The sequence below is a fragment of the Oncorhynchus kisutch genome, linkage group LG5 (genome assembly GCF_002021735.2).
Source record: "Oncorhynchus kisutch isolate 150728-3 linkage group LG5, Okis_V2, whole genome shotgun sequence".
Lineage (NCBI taxonomy): Eukaryota > Metazoa > Chordata > Actinopteri > Salmoniformes > Salmonidae > Oncorhynchus > Oncorhynchus kisutch.
In genome coordinates this window covers 19,713,989-19,731,029 of record NC_034178.2, presented here as the reverse complement: position 1 = coordinate 19,731,029, position 17,041 = coordinate 19,713,989, and positions in this window count along the sequence as shown.

Genomic DNA, 17,041 nt, shown 5'->3' with positions numbered 1-17,041 from the left:
AATTGCAACATTTCTGCAGACATGTCAGACCATAATAAATAATATATATATAAATAATGATGTACAATAAAAAACATACATAAAAAATGAATCATAGGTAAACTAACAATATTGTAGACTTAATGCTAAATACAGATTTTTCAGCTTTAGTGTATATATTGTATCCACTTAGTTACGTTAGGAAGTTTGCCATCTTTGCCAATAAAAATCTTTATGGCCGGCCCTGGTAACTTCAGCCCAACTTCTCTTCTCCCCAGAACACAGAAACAAGAACAAAAGTGTTTTTCTGACATTTTGGGGAAATTCAAGGGAAAATAAAAAATACAGCCCTAGCAGAGCCCCAAGTCCCATGAGGACGTCCTCGAGGGCATGGATTTTCTCCCCATCAAAGGCCAGCGAGATTTCACTCTCATGGTGAAATAGATTTCCACCGATATGCAGTAAAGGAGTGAAGAGCTGGGAAATCTATGTCAACAAAAGTAATGAAAGATTAATACACATACAATTAACAAAGACATAAATGTTCAGCTGTAGTTTTATATAAGCATGCACACCTATATTTATGAAGAAATAGATGATTTGTGCATAGGTATACCTTGTCACGGACATAAAGGCCGCTCAGGTCTTCATTGAAGAGGTTGGGCAAGAGCAGGATCGCTGCTGTGGTCTCCAGTCCTAGTAAAGCAATGATCTTACTACACTTGCTAATTTTATTACAAAATACATTAGAGAAAGGGAAGGAATAAGAGCAAATCACTCTTCTGTATAGTCCTTCAGGGACTGTCAAAATAGCAGGATCATATCCTCACCCCTGCCTCTCTACCTCTGATAGCCCTTGAATTCTCTTGTCTATATCCATTCCATGGACTTGAGTCATTTCGGAGAAGGTCTGAAAAGATCATTTGCACACATTTGTATGCTAATAGATTTCAGTTTGTATTAATGAGCCATTCGCAGTTTCACTGTACCGGCCGTGTGTACTTAGACTTGCATGGCTTAATCTTTGAGACAAGCATATGCTACTGGCAGGATCAACCACATAACAACATAGAGGTTGTACCGGGGCACACTAAGCAAAGAACAACCAGGGACCGGTCCTATCCCGTTAGGATCAACAACACAACATAGAGGTTGTACCTGGGCACACTGAGAAGAATCAGTTTGAAAACATTGGACTGTGCATTAATTTAATTTCATACACACAGCTGAAAAACAACCCACTGACCTGTATGCAACAGTGTCCATTTAAAAACTAAATTCATAATTCAGCTATAGGGTTTCTCTGGTGTTTAGTCAGACTGCTAGATTGACCAAAACCCTTCCCACATTGACCACAGCTATACGATTTATTTCCTGTGTGTATTCTCTGGTGTGAAGTCAGAGAGCCAGATGCAGTAAAACTCTTCCCACATTGATCACAGCTATACGATTTCTCTCCTGTGTGAATTCTCTGATGGCTTTTAATGCCTGATGAATCTCTTCCCACAGTCAGAGCAGCAGTGAGTTCTCTTCCCTGTGGATCTCTGCAGGTGTTTCTTGAGGAGTTCTGATCTGGAGACACTCTTCTCTGCCTCGTCAGCATCATGAGGTTGTTGAGGCTCCCCAGAGGATCCACAATAGTCCTGTCTCTCTCCTGTGTGAACAACAAAGTCAGACAGATGATTAAAGGCCCACAACAGTGGAAATCCACTGTAATAGGTGATGCCAATAGCGTAGCCATGATGTTGTACAACAATTTACTTCTGTAATGACTGTTAAAATAATTTGACAATTGTCTTAAAATGAGCAAGAATAGTAACATTGTGGCCTCCCGGTTGGCGCAGTGTTTAAGGGTGCTGTACTGCAGCGCCAGCTATGCCACCAGAGTCCCTGGGTTCTTGTCCAGGCTCTGTTGTAACCGGCCGCGACCGGGAGGTCCGTGGGGCGACCCACAATTGGCCTACCGTTGTCCGGGTTAGAGAGGGTTTGGCCGGTAGGGATATCCTTGTCTCATCGCGCACCAGCGACTCCTGTGGTGGGCTGGGCGCAGTGCGCGCCAACCAAGGTTGCCAGGTGCACGGTGTTTCCTCCGACACATTGGTGCAGCTGGCTGTCAGGTTGGATGCGCGCTGTGTTAAGAAGCAGTGCGGCTTGGTTGGGTTGTGTTTGGGAGGACGCATGACTTTCAACCTTCGTCTCTCCCGAGCCCGTACGGGAGTTGTAGCGATGAGACAAGATAGTAGCTACTAAACAATTGGATACCATGAAATTGGGGAGAAAAAGGGGTAAAAAAAAAAGAATAGTCATATTGTCTTGTTTTCACATCAGTTGTAACATCTAAGATTAGAAACTAGAAATAATTATCCATGTTGTTGAAACTCTAAACAGTGTGCCAGGTGACTTTTGGTCTCCAATATAGGCCCTTTTCTGTGTTTGCTAAAATTGCAGCACGATGGCGAAGCACATGCAATTTGGTTGTAGAAACTCCTCCCCGCAAATGAGGAAACCGATAGCTATGGATGTATTATATCTGATTAGAGCAAAATGGTGAGCAACGATTTTAGTTTTTCACAATGTATTCTGAATGTGAATGGTGGAAAACTCAGGGAAGTAACCTCGATTTCCAGGAAGCTTATGAGTGCATTTCACACTACTTTGGATTATAATTGTAAGTTTGAATGTCCTTCTTAATGTAATATAATGTTATGTTTGCTACAGTATTAACAACCGCGTTAATGACAGGATCCATTTGGGTGTTGTCAATAAAGTTATGATTTTTTAAATGTATTTTTAATTAAATGTTGTTTTTCACCTTTATTTAACCAGGTAGGCCAGTTGAAAACAAGTTCTCATTTACAACTGCGACCTGGCCAAGTTAAAGCAAAGCAGTGTATATCGAGTTAAACGTGGGATATACAAAAGTACAGTAAATAACACAATACAAAAATCTATATACAGTGTTTGCAAATGGAGTACGGAGGCACGGCAATAAATAGGCCATAGTAGCGAAGTAACTACAAATTTGGAAATTAATACTGGAGTGATAGATGTGCAGATGATGATGTGCAAGTAGAAATACTGGTGTGCAAAAGAGCAAAAAAAGTCAATAAAAAATGAGGATGAGGTAGGTAGTTGGATGAGCTATTTACAGATGGGCTGTGTACAGCTGCAGCGAGCGATCGGTAAGCTTGATGCTTAAAGTTAGTGAGGGAGATATAAGTCTCCAACTTCAGAGATTTTTGCAATTCGTTCCAGTCATTGTTATGGAGGTTCCCACACTGTGTTATATCCCCTCTAATACACCAGAGCCATAATACATGGTGTAGAGGTTCCCACACTGTGTTATTTCCCCTCAAATACAACAGAGCCTACCATAAAACACGGTGTAGAGGTTCCCACAGTGTGTTATTTCCCCTTTAATACACCAGAGCCTACCATAATACATGTTATAGAGGTTCCCACACTGTGTTATTTCCCCTCTAATACACCAGAGCCATAATAAATGGTGTAGAGGTTCCCACAGTGTGTTATTTCCCCTCTAATAAACCAAAGCCATAATACATGTTATAGAGGTTCCCACACTGTGTTATTTCCCCTCTAATACAACAGAGCCTACCATAAAACACGGTGTAGAGGTTCCCACAGTGTGTTATTTCCCCTTTAATACACCAGAACCTACCATAATACATGTTATAGAGGTTCCCACACTGTGTTAATTCCCATCTAATACACCAGAGCCATAATACATGGTGTAGAGGTTCCCACACTGTGTTATTTCCCCTCAAATACAACAGAGCCTACCATAAAACACGGTGTAGAGGTTCCCACACTGTGTTATTTCCCCTCTAATACACCAGAGCCATAATACATGTTATAGAGGTACCCACACTGTGTTATTTCCCCTCTAATACACCAGAGCCATAATACATGTTACAGAGGTTCCCACACTGTGTTATTTCCCCTCTAATACATCAGAGCCATAATACATGTTATACAGTTTCCCACACTGTGTTATTTCCCTTCTAATACACCAGAGCCATAATACATGCTATAGAGGTTCCCACACTGTGTTATTTCCCCTCTAATACACCTGACCCTACCATAAAACATGGTGTAGAGGTTCCCACAGTATGTTATTTCCCCTCTAATACACCAGAGCCTACAATAATACATGGTGTAGAGGTTCCCACACTGTGTTGTTTCCCCTCTAATACACCAGAGCCATAATACATGTTATAGAGATTCCCACACTGTGTTACTTCCCCTCTAATACACCAGATCCTACCATAAAACATGGTGTAGAGGTTCCCACAGGATGTTCTTTCCCCTCAAAATACACCAGAGCCTACCATAATACATGTTATAGAGGTTCCCCACACTGTGTTATGTCCCCTCTAATACACCAGAGCCATAATACATGTTATAGAGGTTCCCACACTGTGTTATTTCCCCTCTAATACACCAGAGCCATAATACATGTTATAGAGTTTCCCACACTGTGTTATTTCCCTTCTAATACACCAGAGCCATAATACATGTTATAGAGGTTCCCACACTGTGTTACTTCCCCTCTAATACACCAGATCCTACCATAAAACATGGTGTAGAGGTTCCCACAGGATGTTATTTCCCCTCTAATACACCAGAGCCTACCATAATACATAGTGTAGAGGTTCCCACACTGTGTTATTTCCCCTCTAATACACCAGAGCCATAATACATGTTATAGAGTTTCCCCACACTATGTTATTTCCCCTCTGATACACCAGCGCCATAATACATGTTATGGAGGTTCCCACGCAGTGTTATTTCCCATCTAATACACCAGAACCATAATACATGGTATAGAGGTTCCCTCACGGTGTTATTTCACATGTAATACACCAGAGCCGTAATACATGTTATAGAGTTTCCCACACTGTGTTATTTCCCCTCTAATACACCAGAGCCATAATACATGTTATAGAGGTTCCCACACTGTGTTATTTCCCTTCTAATACACCAGAGCCATAATACATGTTATAGAGGTTCCCACTCTGTGTTATTTCCCCTCTAATACACCTGACCCTACCATAATACATGTTATAGAGGCTCCCACACTGTGTTATTTCCCCTGTAATACACCAGAGCCATAATACATTTTATAGAGGTTCCCACACTGTGTTATTTCCCCTCTAATACACCAGAGCCTACCATAATACATGGTGTAGAGGTTCCCACACTGTGTTGTTTCCCCTCTAATACACCAGAGCCATAATACATGTCATAGAGGTTCCCACACTGTGTTATTTCCCCTCTAATACACCAGAGCCATAATACATTTTATAGAGGTTCCCACACTGTGTTATTTCCCCGCAAATACACCAGAGCCTACCATAATACATGTTATAGAGGTTCCCCACACTGTTTTATTTCCCCTCTAATACACCAGAGCCATAATACATTTTATAGAGGTTCCCACACTGCGTTATTTCCCCTCTAATACACCAGAGCCATAATACATGGTGTAGAGATTCACACACTGTGTTATTTCCCCTCTAATACACCAGAGCCATAATACATGGTGTAGAGGATCCCACACTGTGTTATTTCCCCTCTAATACACCAGAGCCATAATACATGTTATAGAGGTTCCCACACTGTGCTATTTCCCCTCTATTACACCAGAGCCATAATACATGTTATAGAGGTTCCCACACTGTGTTATATCCCTTCTAATACACCAGAGCCATAATACATGTTATAGATGTTCCCACACTGTGTTATTTCCCCTATAATACACCTGACCCTACCATAATACATGTTATAGAGGCTCCCACACTGTGTTATTTCCCCTCTAATACACCGGAGCCATAATACATGTTATAGAGTTTCCTACACTGTGTTATTTCCCCTCTAATACACCAGAGCCATAATACATGTTATAGAGGTTCCCACTCTGTGTTATTTCCCCTCTAATACACCTGACCCTACCATAATACATGTTATAGAGGCTCCCACACTGTGTTATTTCCCCTGTAATACACCAGAGCCATAATACATTTTATAGAGGTTCCCTCACGGTGTTATTTCACATGTAATACACCAGAGCCATAATACATGTTATAGAGTTTCCCACACTGTGTTATTTCCCTTCTAATACACCAGAGCCATAATACATGTTATAGAGGTTCCCACTCTCTGTTATTTCCCCTCTAATACACCTGACCCTACCATAATACATGTTATAGAGGCTCCCACACTGTGTTATTTCCCCTGTAATACACCAGAGCCATAATACATTTTATAGAGGTTCCCACACTGTGTTATTTCCCAACTAACACACCAGAGCCTACCATAATACATGTTATAGAGGTTCCCACACTGTGTTATTTCCCCGCAAATACACCAGAACCTACCATAATACCTGTTATAGAGGTTCCCCACACTGTTTTATTTCCCCTCTAATACACCAGAGCCATAATACATTTTATAGAGTTTCCCACAGTGTGTTATTTCCCCTCTAATACACCAGAGCCATAATACATGTCATAGAGGTTCCCACACTGTGTTACTTCATCTCGAATACACCAGAGCCATAATACATGGTGTAGAGGATCCCACACTGTGTTATTTCCCCTCTAATACACCAGAGCCATAATACATGTTATAGAGGTTCCCACACTGTGCCATTTCCCCTCTAATACACCAGAGCCATAATACATGTTATAGAGGTTCCCACACTGTGTTATATCCCTTCTAATACACCAGAGCCATAATACATGTTATAGATGTTCCCACACTGTGTTATTTCCCCTATAATACACCTGACCCTACCATAATACATGTTATAGAGGCTCCCACACTGTGTTGTTTCCCCTCTAATACACCAGAGCCATAATACATGTTATAGAGGTTCCCACACTGTGTAATTTCCCTTCTAATACACCAGAGCCATAATACATGTTATAGAGGTTCCCACACTGTGTTATTTCCCCGCAAATACACCAGAGCCTACCATAATACATGTTATAGAGGTTCCCACACTGTGTTATTTCCCCTCTAATACACCAGAGCCATAATACATTTTATAGAGTTTCCCACACTGTGTTACTTCCCCTCTAATACACCAGATCCTACCATAATACATAGTGTAGAGGTTCCCACACTGTGTTATTTCCCCTCTAATACACCAGAGCCATAATACATGTTATAGAGGTTCCCACACTGTGTTATTTCCCTTCTAATACACCAGAGCCATAATACATGTTATAGAGGTTCCCACACTGTGTTATTTCCCTTCTAATACACCAGAGCCATAATACATGTTATAGAGGTTCCCCCATTGTGTTATTTCCCTTCTAATACACCAGAGCCATAATACATGTTATAGAGGTTCCCACTCTGTGTTATTTCCCCTCTAATACACCTGACCCTACAATAATACATGTTATAGAGGCTCCCACACTGTGTTATTTCCCCTGTAATACACCAGAGCCATAATACATTTTATAGAGGTTCCCACTCTGTGTTATTTCCCCTCTAATACACCTGAACCTACCATAATACATGTTATAGAGGCTCCCACACTGTGTTATTTCCCCTCTAATACACCGGAGCCATAATACATGTTATAGAGTTTCCTACACTGTGTTATTTCCCCTCTAATACACCAGAGCCATAAAACATGTTATAGAGGTTCCCACTCTGTGTTATTTCCCCTCTAATACACCTGACCCTACCATAATACATGTTATAGAGGCTCCCACACTGTGTTATTTCCCCTGTAATACACCAGAGCCATAATACATTTTATAGAGGTTCCCTCACGGTGTTATTTCACATGTAATACACCAGAGCAATAATACATGTTATAGAGTTTCCCACACTGTGTTATTTCCCCTCTAATACACCAGAGCCATAATACATGTTATAGAGGTTCCCACACTGTGTTATTTCCCTTCTAATACACCAGAGCCATAATACATGTTATAGAGGTTCCCACTCTCTGTTATTTCCCCTCTAATACACCTGACCCTACCATAATACATGTTATAGAGGCTCCCACACTGTGTTATTTCCCTTCTAATACACCAGAGCCATAATACATGTTATAGAGGTTCCTACTCTGTGTTATTTCCCCTCTAATACACCTGACCCTACAATAATACATGTTATAGAGGCTCCCACACTGTGTTATTTCCCCTGTAATACACCAGAGCCATAATACATTTTATAGAGGTTCCCACTCTGTGTTATTTCCCCTCTAATACACCTGACCCTACCATAATACATGTTATAGAGGCTCCCACACTGTGTTATTTCCCCTCTAATACACCGGAGCCATAATACATGTTATAGAGTTTCCTACACTGTGTTATTTCCCCTCTAATACACCAGAGCCATAATACATGTTATAGAGGTTCCCACACTGTGTTATTTCCCTTCTAATACACCAGAGCCATAATACATGTTATAGAGGTTCCCACTCTGTGTTATTTCCCCTCTAATACACCTGACCCTACCATAATACATGTTATAGAGGCTCCCACACTGTGTTATTTCCCCTGTAATACACCAGAGCCATAATACATTTTATAGAGGTTCCCTCACGGTGTTATTTCACATGTAATACACCAGAGCCATAATACATGTTATAGAGTTTCCCACACTGTGTTATTTCCCCTCTAATACACCAGAGCCATAATACATGTTATAGAGGTTCCCACACTGTGTTATTTCCCTTCTAATACACCAGAGCCATAATACATGTTATAGAGGTTCCCACTCTCTGTTATTTCCCCTCTAATACACCTGACCCTACCATAATACATGTTATAGAGGCTCCCACACTGTGTTATTTCCCCTGTAATACACCAGAGCCATAATACATGTTATAGAGGTTCCCACACTGTGTTATTTCCCTTCTAATACACCAGAGCCATAATACATGTTATAGAGGTTCCCACTCTGTGTTATTTCCCCTCTAATACACCTGACCCTACCATAATACATGTTATAGAGGCTCCCACACTGTGTTATTTCCCCTCTAATACACCAGAGCCATAATACATTTTATAGAGGTTCCCACACTGTGTTATTTCCCAACTAACACACCAGAGCCTACCATAATACATGTTATAGAGGTTCCCACACTGTGTTATTTCCCCGCAAATACACCAGAGCCTACCATAATACATGTTATAGAGGTTCCCCACACTGTTTTATTTCCCCTCTAATACACCAGAGCCATAATACATTTTATAGAGGTTCCCACACTGTGTTATTTCCCTTCTAATACACCAGAGCCATAATACATGTTATAGAGGTTCCCACTCTGTGTTATTTCCCCTCTAATACACCTGACCCTACCATAATACATGTTATAGAGGCTCCCACACTGTGTTATTTCCCCTGTAATACACCAGAGCCATAATACATTTTATAGAGGTTCCCTCACGGTGTTATTTCACATGTAATACACCAGAGCCATAATACATGTTATAGAGTTTCCCACACTGTGTTATTTCCCCTCTAATACACCAGAGCCATAATACATGTTATAGAGGTTCCCACACTGTGTTATTTCCCTTCTAATACACCAGAGCCATGATACATGTTATAGAGGTTCCCACTCTCTGTTATTTCCCCTCTAATACACCTGACCCTACCATAATACATGTTATAGAGGCTCCCACACTGTGTTATTTCCCCCTGTAATACACCAGAGCCATAATACATGTTATAGAGGTTCCCACACTGTGTTATTTCCCTTCTAATACACCAGAGCCATAATACATGTTATAGAGGTTCCCACTCTGTGTTATTTCCCCTCTAATACACCTGACCCTACCATAATACATGTTATAGAGGCTCCCAGACTGTGTTATTTCCCCTGTAATACACCAGAGCCATAATACATTTTATAGAGGTTCCCACACTGTGTTTTTTCCCAACTAACACACCAGAGCCTACCATAATACATGTTATAGAGGTTCCCACACGGTGTTATTTCCCCGCAAATACACCAGAGCCTACCATAATACATGTTATAGAGGTTCCCCACACTGTTTTATTTCCCCTCTAATACACCAGAGCCATAATACATTTTATAGAGGTTCCCACACTGTTTTATTTCCCCTCTAATACACCAGAGCCATAATACATGTCATAGAGGTTCCCACACTGTGTTATTTCCCCGCAAATACACCAGAGCCTACCATAATACATGTTATAGAGGTTCCCCACACTGTTTTATTTCCCCTCTAATACACCAGAGCCATAATACATTTTATAGAGGTTCCCACACTGTGTTATTTCCCCTCTAATACACCAGAGCCATAATACATGGTGTAGAGGATCCCACACTGTGTTATTTCCCCTCTAATACACCAGAGCCATAAAACATGTTATAGAGGTTCCCCACACTGTGTTATTTCCCCTATAATACACCTGACCCTACCATAATACATGTTATAGAGGCTCCCACACTGTGTTGTTTCCCCTCTAATACACCAGAGCCATAATACATGTTATAGAGGTTCCCACACTGTGTAATTTCCCTTCTAATACACCAGAGCCATAATACATGTTATAGAGGTTCCCACACTGTGTTATTTCCCCGCAAATACACCAGAGCCTACCATAATACATGTTATAGAGGTTCCCACACTGTGTTATTTCCCCTCTAATACACCAGAGCCATAATACATTTTATAGAGTTTCCCACACTGTGTTACTTCCCCTCTAATACACCAGATCCTACCATAATACATAGTGTAGAGGTTCCCACACTGTGTTATTTCCCCTCTAATACACCAGAGCCATAATACATGTTATAGAGGTTCCCACACTGTGTTATTTCCCTTCTAATACACCAGAGCCATAATACATGTTATAGAGGTTCCCACACTGTGTTATTTCCCTTCTAATACACCAGAGCCATAATACATGTTATAGAGGTTCCCCCATTGTGTTATTTCCCTTCTAATACACCAGAGCCATAATACATGTTATAGAGGTTCCCACTCTGTGTTATTTCCCCTCTAATACACCTGACCCTACAATAATACATGTTATAGAGGCTCCCACACTGTGTTATTTCCCCTGTAATACACCAGAGCCATAATACATTTTATAGAGGTTCCCACTCTGTGTTATTTCCCCTCTAATACACCTGAACCTACCATAATACATGTTATAGAGGCTCCCACACTGTGTTATTTCCCCTCTAATACACCGGAGCCATAATACATGTTATAGAGTTTCCTACACTGTGTTATTTCCCCTCTAATACACCAGAGCCATAATACATGTTATAGAGGTTCCCACACTGTGTTATTTCCCTTCTAATACACCAGAGCCATAATACATGTTATAGAGGTTCCCACTCTGTGTTATTTCCCCTCTAATACACCTGACCCTACCATAATACATGTTATAGAGGCTCCCACACTGTGTTATTTCCCCTGTAATACACCAGAGCCATAATACATTTTATAGAGGTTCCCTCACGGTGTTATTTCACATGTAATACACCAGAGCAATAATACATGTTATAGAGTTTCCCACACTGTGTTATTTCCCCTCTAATACACCAGAGCCATAATACATGTTATAGAGGTTCCCACACTGTGTTTATTTCCCTTCTAATACACCAGAGCCATAATACATGTTATAGAGGTTCCCACTCTCTGTTATTTCCCCTCTAATACACCTGACCCTACCATAATACATGTTATAGAGGCTCCCACACTGTGTTATTTCCCTTCTAATACACCAGAGCCATAATACATGTTATAGAGGTTCCTACTCTGTGTTATTTCCCCTCTAATACACCTGACCCTACAATAATACATGTTATAGAGGCTCCCACACTGTGTTATTTCCCCTGTAATACACCAGAGCCATAATACATTTTATAGAGGTTCCCACTCTGTGTTATTTCCCCTCTAATACACCTGACCCTACCATAATACATGTTATAGAGGCTCCCACACTGTGTTATTTCCCCTCTAATACACCGGAGCCATAATACATGTTATAGAGTTTCCTACACTGTGTTATTTCCCCTCTAATACACCAGAGCCATAATACATGTTATAGAGGTTCCCACACTGTGTTATTTCCCTTCTAATACACCAGAGCCATAATACATGTTATAGAGGTTCCCACTCTGTGTTATTTCCCCTCTAATACACCTGACCCTACCATAATACATGTTATAGAGGCTCCCACACTGTGTTATTTCCCCTGTAATACACCAGAGCCATAATACATTTTATAGAGGTTCCCTCACGGTGTTATTTCACATGTAATACACCAGAGCCATAATACATGTTATAGAGTTTCCCACACTGTGTTATTTCCCCTCTAATACACCAGAGCCATAATACATGTTATAGAGGTTCCACACTGTGTTATTTCCCTTCTAATACACCAGAGCCATAATACATGTTATAGAGGTTCCCACTCTCTGTTATTTCCCTCTAATACACCTGACCCCTACCATAATACATGTTATAGAGGCTCCCACACTGTGTTTATTTCCCTGTAATACCCAGAGCCATAATACATGTTATAGAGGTTCCACACACTGTGTTATTTCCCTTCTAATACACCGAGCCATAATACATGTTATAGAGGTTCCCACTCTGTGTTATTTCCCCTCTAATACACCTGACCCTACCATAATACATGTTATAGAGGCTCCCACACTGTGTTATTTCCCCTGTAATACACCAGAGCCATAATACATTTTATAGAGGTTCCCACACTGTGTTATTTCCCAACTAACACACCAGAGCCTACCATAATACATGTTATAGAGGTTCCCACACTGTGTTATTTCCCCGCAAATACACCAGAGCCTACCATAATACATGTTATAGAGGTTCCCACACTGTTTATTTCCCCTCTAATACACCAGAGCCATAATACATTTTATAGAGGTTCCCACACTGTGTTATTTCCCTTCTAATACACCAGAGCCATAATACATGTTATAGAGGTTCCCACTCTGTGTTATTTCCCCTCTAATACACCTGACCCTACCATAATACATGTTATAGAGGCTCCCACACTGTGTTATTTCCCCTGTAATACACCAGAGCCATAATACATTTTATAGAGGTTCCCACACGTGTTATTTCCCATCTAATACACCAGAGCCATAATACATGTTATAGAGTTTCCCACACTGTGTTATTTCCCCTCTAATACACCAGAGCCATAATACATGTTATAGAGGTTCCCACACTGTGTTATTTCCCTCTAATACACCAGAGCCATAATACATGTTATAGAGGTTCCCACTCTCTGTTATTTCCCCTCTAATACACCAGACCCTACCATAATACATGTTATAGAGGCTCCCACACTGTGTTATTTCCCCTCTAATACACCAGAGCCATAATACATGTTATAGAGGTTCCCACACTGTGTTATTTCCCTTCTAATACACCAGAGCCATAATACATGTTATAGAGGTTCCCACACTGTGTTATTTCCCCTCTAATACACCTGACCCTACCATAATACATGTTATAGAGGCTCCCACACTGTGTTATTTCCCTCTAATACACCAGAGCCATAATACATTTATAGAGGTTCCCACACTGTGTTTTTTCCCCTAAACACCAGAGCCTACCATAATACATGTTATAGAGGTTCCCACACTGTGTTATTTCCCCTCTAATACACCAGAGCCTACCATAATACATGTTATAGAGGTTCCCACACTGTTTTATTTCCCTCTAATACACCAGAGCCATAATACATTTTATAGAGGTTCCCACACTGTGTTATTTCCCCTCTAATACACATCTAGATGTGTATCAGAGCCATAATACATGTTATAGAGGTTCCCACACTGTGTTATTTCCCCTCAATACACCAGAGCCTACCATAATACATGTTATAGAGGTTCCCACACTGTGTTATTTCCCCTCTAATACACCAGAGCCATAATACATTTTATAGAGGTTCCCACACTGTGTTATTTCCCCTCTAATACACCAGAGCCATAATACATGGTGTAGAGGTTCCCACACTGTGTTATTTCCCCTCTAATACACCAGAGCCATAATACATGTTATAGAGGTTCCCACACTGTGTTATTTCCCCTCTAATACACCAGAGCCATAATACATGTTATAGAGGTTCCCACACTGTGTTATTTCCCTTCTAATACACCAGAGCCATAATACATGTTATAGAGGTTCCCACACTGTGTTATTTCCCCTCTAATACACCTGACCCTACCATAATACATGTTATAGAGGTTCCCACACTGTGTTATTTCCCCTCTAATACACCAGAGCCATAATACATGTTATAGAGGTTCCCACACTGTGTTATTTCCCCTCTAATACACCAGAGCCATAATACATGTTATAGAGGTTCCCACACTGTGTTATTTCCCCTCTAATACACCAGAGCCATAATACATGTTATAGAGTTTCCCACACTGTGTTATTTCCCCTCTAATACACCAGAGCCATAATACATGTTATAGAGGTTCCCACACTGTGTTATTTCCCCTCTAATACACCAGAGCCATAATACATGTTATAGAGGTTCCCACACTGTGTTATTTCCCCTCTAATACACCAGACCCTATAATACATGTTATAGAGGTTCCCACACTGTGTTATTTCCCCTCTAATACACCAGAGCCATAATACATGTTATAGAGGTTCCCACACTGTGTTATTTCCCCTCTAATACACCAGAGCCATAATACATGTTATAGAGGTTCCCACACTGTGTTATTTCCCCTCTAATACACCAGAGCCATAATACATGTTATAGAGGTTCCCACACTGTGTTATTTCCCTTCTAATACACCAGAGCCATAATACATGTTATAGAGGTTCCCACACTGTGTTATTTCCCCTCTAATACACTGACCCTACCATAATACATGTTATAGAGGTTCCCACACTGTGTTATTTCCCCTCTAATACACCAGAGCCATAATACATGTTATAGAGGTTCCCACACTGTGTTATTTCCCTTCTAATACACCAGAGCCTACCATAATACATGTTATAGAGGTTCCCACACTGTGTTATTTCCCCTCTAATACACCAGAGCCATAATACATGTTATAGAGGTTCCCACACTGTGTTATTTCCCCTCTAATACACCAGAGCCATAATACATGTTATAGAGGTTCCCACACTGTGTTATTTCCCCTCTAATACACCAGAGCCATAATACATGTTATAGAGGTTCCCACACTGTGTTATTTCCCCTCTAATACACCAGAGCCATAATACATGTTATAGAGGTTCCCACACTGTGTTATTTCCCCTCTAATACACCAGAGCCATAATACATGTTATAGAGGTTCCCACACTGTGTTATTTCCCCTCTAATACACCAGAGCCATAATACATGTTATAGAGGTTCCCACACTGTGTTATTTCCCCTCTAATACACCAGACCCTATAATACATGTTATAGAGGTTCCCACACTGTGTTATTTCCCCTCTAATACACCAGAGCCATAATACATGTTATAGAGGTTCCCACTCTGTGTTATTTCCCCTCTAATACACCAGAGCCCATAATACATTTTATAGAGGTTCCCACTCTGTGTTATTTCCCCTCTAATACACCTGACCCTACCATAATACATGTTATAGAGGCTCCCACACTGTGTTATTTCTCCTCTAATACACCGGAGCCATAATACATGTTATAGAGTTTCCTACACTGTGTTATTTCCCTCTAATACACCAGAGCATAATACATGTTTATAGAGGTTCCCACACTGTGTTATTTCCCCTTCTAATACACCAGAGCCATAATACATGTTATAGAGGTTCCCACTCTGTGTTATTCCCCCTCTAATACACCTGACCCTACCATAATACATGTTATAGAGGCTCCCACACTGTGTTATTTCCCCTGTAATACACCAGAGCCATAATACATTTTATAGAGGTTCCCTCACGGTGTTATTTCACATGTAATACACCAGAGCCATAATACATGTTATAGAGTTTCCCACACTGTGTTATTTCCCCTCTAATACACCAGAGCCATAAATACATGTTATAGAGGTTCCCACACTGTGTTATTTCCCTTCTAATACACCAGAGCAATAAATACATGTTATAGAGGTTCCCACTCTGTGTTATTTCCCCTCTAATACACCTGACCCTACCATAATACATGTTATAGAGGCTCCCACACTGTGTTATTTCCCTGTAATACCCCAGAGCCATAATACATTTTATAGAGGTTCCCACCTGTGTTATTTCCCAACTAACACACCAGAGCCTACCATAATACATGTTATAGAGGTTCCCACCACTGTGTTATTTCCCCTCTACTACACCAGAGCATAAACATGTTATAGAGGTTCCCACACTGTGTTTATTCCCCTCTAATACACCAGCGCCATAATACATGTTATAGAGGTTCCCACACTGTGTTACTTCCCCTCTAATACACCAGAGCCATAATAGATGGTTGTAGAAATTCACACACTGTGTTATTTCCCCTCTAATACATCAGAGCCATAATACATGTTATAGAGGGTCCCACACGGTGTTATTTCCCCTCTAATACACAGAGCCATAATACATGTTATCGAGGTTCCCACACTGTGTTATTTCCCCTCAAATACACCAGAGCCATAATACATGTTATAGAGGTTCCCACACTGTGTTATTTCCCCCTCTAATACACCTGACCCTACATAATACATGTTATAGAGGTCCCGCACTGTGTTATTTCCCCTCTAATAACCAGAGCCATAATACATGTTATAGAGGTTCCCACACTGTGTTATTTCCCTCTAATACATCAGAGCCATAATACATGTTATAGAGGTCCCACACTGTGTTATTTCCCCTCTAATACACCAGAGCCACAATACATGTTATAGAGGTTCCCAACTGTGTTATTTCCCAACTAACACACCAGAGCCTACCCCTAATACATGTTATTGAGGTTCCCACACTGTGTATCTCCCCGCAAATACACAGAGCCTACCATAATACATAGTGTAGAGGTTCCCCACACTGTGTTATTTCCCCTCTAAAACACCAGAGCCCATAATACATGGTGT